Genomic DNA, 5,757 nt, shown 5'->3' with positions numbered 1-5,757 from the left:
GATTAGTATCTGACAGGTCTTCGCGTTCCTGGGCCAGTACTGCCATCATGTATCCCTCCATCTCATGCACAAACAATGTGAAGGGTTTTCCATTATTAGGGATCCCCAATGCTGGTGCGAAACAAATTGCTTTTCTCAGGTCCTGGAAGGCTTCTTCCTGTACCCGTGTGTCGAAGAGACGAGATTAAATCACACACCAAAGGCCCAGACTTCGAGGCAAAGAGATTTTATTCATGATATCATGGAGCGTCAACGCTGACAAAAGGTCAGGTCCAAAGACTCCGACAACCACAAAAAAGAAGCAGAATTTATACAGTGGTACAAACAGGTTAAAACAAACTGGAATTGCACTGTGTTTTAGCAAGGCAAGGTTAATACTTTGGCAACCAGACATACATTAATTGAAGCAGAATGCAGTGAAGATAAGAGTGTACAGATGCTGCGAGCCCTAGCTTTTTGCTATCTATCCTACGTGTCTTCTTAGATGAGGGAAAGGCAGGTTGCAGTTACAGCAATGTGTACCGTTTCATAAAGCTAAAGTTTCCCTCCTTCGTACTCCTAGTCCTGTATTATTTAAACTCATTACTACTCAGCCTAAATTAAACAGTCTCAACATACAAGTGTTCCACAATGCGGAAGGACTGACAGCAAAACGGACCCAACGTCCAGATTCCTGATAGAAACAGTTAAAGTCACCAAGATGTATGACGTCTTCAATACCCCTGAAAATGGAGCGCAGTGTTGATACACCGGTTTGTGGCCAAATGGGACTATCTGTTCAAGGACAGATTTCCTGTTTGCATCCCGCACATTCTCAGTCAGATCCACTGATGTCAAGCCGTTGTTCTCTGACAACTACCACCTGCTGGCCGATTGTCACCTACAAGACGACCAGTGTGCCGGCAATGGAACGTGAAAGCTGAATGTGAAACTATTGACCTCTGAAAACATAAGGGAGCTTGGAAGAGATTACACAGGCTGAAGAGCCATGAAGCCCTGCTTCGAGTTTCCAGTGGACTGCTGGGAACCAGTCAAGTGGAACATCAAGAGATTCTTTATCCTCAAAGGTATTCAAAAGGTGAAAGAGAAGACTGCCCAAACTCCAGAAAAGTATGCAGAACCTAGTCCGGCTGCAGACAATGGGGTCAATGTCATGGATGATCTTCAGGACGTAATGAGCCAGCAAGTGTCGTTCTTTGCTTCAGAGGTCTCCAAGATAATCTTCCGGTCCAGGTTCCGCACAGAGGAGCAGGATGAGACGTGCCCACATTTCTTCTTCCAGAAGGTGCACAAGGAGAACTCTGTACTCAACAGCCTGAAGGAAGAAGATGGCTCAGTAATGTCAGCTCATAGAATCATAGGATCCCTACAGAGTGGAAACCGGCCATTCAGCCTATTGGGTCTACATCAATTCTCCGATGAGCATCCCTCCAGACCCACCCCATCCCTGTAAACCTGCATTTCCCATGGCTAATTCATTTAACCTACACATCTCTGGACACAGTGGGCAATTTAGTATGTCCAATCTACTCAACCTCCACACATTTGGAGTGTGGGAGGAAACCAGATCACACAGAGGAAACCGATGCAGACACAGAAAGAATGTGCAAACTCCATACATAGAGTTGCCCAAGGGTGGAATCAAACCCAGGTTCATGGTGCTGTGAGGCAGCAATGCGAACCACTGAGCCATTGTGCCACCCCAGTTTGACATCTTGAGGTTAAGCAAATCCTTTCATGTCAGTCTGAATGACACGAAGCCCACAGACAGTGTGGCCTCCCTGTCATTCCTATTCTCTATCACAGAGGTCTTAGACAACAGCACGCGGGAGAGGCTAGACCAGCCATTATCTCTGGATGAGCTGACCAAGGCCTTTGAGTCCTTCAAAAAGAATAAAATTACCAGCCGAGTTGAATTCAGCTCTGTGGGATTTGATTGGCCAGGACCTGCTAAAGGTGTACAACAGTATGCTTCTGGCAGATACCATGAATAAATCCATGAGGAAAGGTATCATCAGCCTCATCTACAAGCGGAGGGGGAGGAAATTAGAAACTGGCGACCAATCTCACTGTTGAATGTAGACTACAAAATCCTGTCTAAGATCATCACCAACTGGGTCTAGTCTGCTCTGGGATCAGTGATTCACCCCGACCAAACCTCTGTTGTTCTCTGACAGCCTTGCGCTCCTTACAGATTTGATCGCCTATGTGCAGGACAGGGGATGGATGTCTGCCTTAATCAGCCTTTGACAGGATATTGCATACCTACATGTGAGATGTGGTATCCAAAATGGGTTTTGGGGATTGAATCTGCAATTGGATCCGACTGCTCTACACCAACATCATTATTGCAGACTGGCGCACTCCAAGGTTCAGGACTACGTGTTGAGGGATGCACTAAAGCTTGGGGCAGCCGCCGCCAAGGCGCGGTGGGGAAAGACCACCGTGTAAGACCCCTCGGCCGTACCGTATTAGGGCCCTGTTCAGAAACTGGGCCCAGCTGGCGCCTCCTCCAACTGGTCAGGGGGCCAACTATGACTACGGTAGTGATGACCACCGGAGTTTTTCTTTTTTTTCCTTTGTTTTTTCCCTTTAGTTGGTGTACGTACCCCCAGGGTAATCCGGGACGGCTAGGATGACCGGGTAGGTGAAAGTGTGTTTATTTTTTTGTATTTTCTACGAATAAAGTATATTTTTTTAAATAAAAAAAAAGTTCCAAGGGTCAGGACTACGTGCTGAGGGACACACTAAAGCTTGGGACAGCTGCTGCCAAGGTGCAGTGGGAAAAGATTACCGTCTAATGTCTTTCAGCTAAAGTTAAATATGGGTCTGTTCAGTTATTGGACCCTCCCTGTGCCTCAAAATTATGTATGTTAATAAAGTCTTGTCAAAGTAAGAGAAGCCTTTGGTTTGTTATCTGGATAGAGTCAAACTCCAATGTTTGTCTGTTTTCTTCAAATGCTACTAGACGGAACCAAACTGCTTTAGTGACTATGTATGTATAGAAAGAAATTTTATGTATAAAGTATATTTATGAAATTAAAAATAATGTTTAGTTTGAGAAGGTAGACCCTTCATGGGAACCTCAAGTAGTCCAGCTGTCCAGCCAATTGAGCTAACATATTGACACAAGGAGGGCTCTTGTGGCACAGTGGTAGTGTCCCCAATTTTGAGCCAGGTGGTGTGGTTTCAAGTCCCAATTGTTTCAGTGATGTGTCATAACATTTATGGTCAGGTCATGAGAAAATCTCTATCAATACAAGGGTACAATTGTGGTTGGAATTTCTTTGTCAGGGTTGATGTGCTATACGCAGCGAGTCTCAGATTTAGTCTCTTTTTCTTGGTTAAATCCGTGCCAGGTGACATTTCCCCAAGTCGCCACCTAACCTGTCTATCTAAGTCTTCATTTGCCCACTTGACCAGCCCATCCCCATCCCACAACCCCAAGCATATGAAGAAAACACGACATCTAGCAGTGCACTATCTCCCTCTGGAAGCCAGGTGTTATTTAAGTCAGTAACCTCCTCCCTCTTTTTCCTCACCTCACATGATTTCTTTCCATTCTGTATCATCTCCCCACCTTATATATTGAGTTGTCCCCTTTCAGTATTGTAATTCCCTCTGGACCCCTGCCTTCTGACTCCAATCACACAATTAAATTCCCAGTTTCCCTCCTGCAGCAGTAGCCCCGGGTCATCCCTTCTTGACTTTTAGTGTATGGAGCCCCATGATAGACCAGCCTCCATTCTCCTGACAGACTTAGCTGGTCAGAGTTCCCAAAATGTGTTCTCATGAGAGTTTGCACCTGGACCCAGAGGGCTGACAGTCACCAACTCCTAGCACTGAAGAGGTGTGATTCCCTTGTCCTGACTGTTGTTGACCAGCCAGCTGTCTGACCACATCCAAACTGCTGGGCAGCTATCAGATACTCCTCTGGACTTATTGTATACCTTGACTGAAGGATGTTACCACCGACTTGACTGAGGCCATACTCTCATTAGATTTTGAGGCATGATCAAATACCTGTAAAACATGCAGTGTGTTTGCCATTCTGATGAAGAGTTACCAAATTTGAAATATTGAATGTTTTTTTTCCCTCCAGTTACTGCTGAAGTTGCTTATCTTTTGTAGGGCAGCATGGTGGCTCAGTGGTTAGCACTACTGCCTTGCAGAGCCGCAGGACTCGGGTTCAATTCCAGCATCAGGTGACTCAGTACAGGCAGATCATACCATAGAAAGTACATTAGGGTAATAGAACAGATTGAAGAATACAATGTTAAGGCTGCAGAGAAAAGATTCACAAAGAGCAAGATCAACATTAAATTTAAAATTTGAGAGGTCTATTCAAAAGTCTAATAACAGCAGCGACAAAGCTGTAGTGAAATCTATACATGTGTACGCTAACATTTATATCTTCTGCCTGACAGAAAAGGGTGGAAGAGAGTATAACCGGGTTGGGAGGGGTCTTTGATTATGTTGGCTGCTTTCCCAGGCATCAGGAGGTATAGATGGAGTGAATGGATGGAAGACTGGTTTGCGTGATGGACTGGGCAATGTTCACAACTGTCTGCAGCTTTTTGCAGTCTCGGGAAGAGCAGTTGTACACTGTGCTGCATCCTGATAGGATGCTTTCTATCTGCATTAAAGGATCATCATCTGCCATTTCCATCACCTCTCGTCGGATGGCACCACCAGTCACATAGTTCCTTTCTTTCCCTTGTCAGCATTCTGCAGGGACTGTTCTCTCTGGGACACACTGGTCCACTCCTCCCACATTCCCAACGCACCTCCTATTGGCACCTTCCCATGCAACCGCAGATTGCCCGTTTACCTCCTCCCTCCTCACTATCAAAGGCCCCAGACACACCTTCTGCATGAAGCAGCGCTTTATCTGCACCTTCACTCAATCGAGTTTCCTGTATTCACTGCTCACACCGGGGAGACGAGACAGACTGGCGACCCACTTTGCGGGATACCTACGTTATGTAGAAATGATCCCGGGTTTCCCAGTTTCCTGCCATTTCCACACAGCACCGTGTTCCCTCGCCCCAACGTCTCTGGGTCGGGGCCTGCTGCAGGTTTTCAGCGAGGCTCAGCACAAACTGGAATGGAAGAACAACACAAACTCATTTTCCGCTTATGGACCCTGCAGCCTTCAGGACTCAATATCGGGTTCAACAATTTTTGAGCCTCAACACCTTGTTCCTTGTCCCTTTACCTACAGCCCGGGACCTTGTCATGACACGAGGCTGCTTCAGACACAGACAACCCCATTTTCACCTGTAGCCCCATGATCAGCTTTTCTTTCTCCCTGCCTCACAATTATCCATCCCTTTGTCTGTCTGTCTGCTCTTCTCTCTCTTTCTGGGCCCCATCCACAACTATTGCAGGAGTAACAGCCCTCAGCCCCCGATCTGCACCTTTCCCTAGCTACTACCAGTTCTGATGAAGGGTCACTGGATCTGAAATGTTACCTCTGCTTTAACTCCACAGAAGCTGCCGAGTTTCTCCAGCGATTTCTCTCTTCGTTCCCATTCACCTCCAGACGTCGTCCCCTGGGCGGGACCTCGCCTCCTATTAGCCGTAGCTACGGGATTGACAGACTGTCTGACCAATCGAAGCTCGGCGGTGAGCTAAGGCCCGCCCTGAGGGCACGCGCAGTCTCGAGAAGCGGCCGATAAACTGACTCTGCGCGAGCTCCGGCGGGGTGGGGCCGTTTGGAGTCTGGCTTTGTGCACGCGCGATATTTAAACCAGA

The 5,757-nt window shown here is 46.9% G+C and overlaps 1 long non-coding RNA gene across 1 annotated transcript; it reads right to left on the bottom strand.

The window, feature by feature from the left end:
- Positions 1–262: 262 nt before the first annotated feature.
- On the bottom strand, positions 263–5,547 carry LOC125488058. Its single transcript, XR_007266202.1, has 3 exons — positions 5,475–5,547; positions 4,868–5,102; positions 263–1,315 (listed from the first exon to the last, which is right to left on the bottom strand). It is a non-coding gene; the product is annotated as an uncharacterized LOC125488058 (long non-coding RNA).
- Positions 5,548–5,757: the final 210 nt, after the last annotated feature.

The sequence above is a fragment of the Rhincodon typus genome, chromosome 48, assembly GCF_021869965.1.
Source record: "Rhincodon typus isolate 14 chromosome 48, sRhiTyp1.1, whole genome shotgun sequence".
NCBI classification, from domain to species: domain Eukaryota; kingdom Metazoa; phylum Chordata; class Chondrichthyes; order Orectolobiformes; family Rhincodontidae; genus Rhincodon; species Rhincodon typus.
Note: the sequence above shows the minus strand (reverse complement) of the source record. Positions and strands in the feature narration are given on the sequence as shown.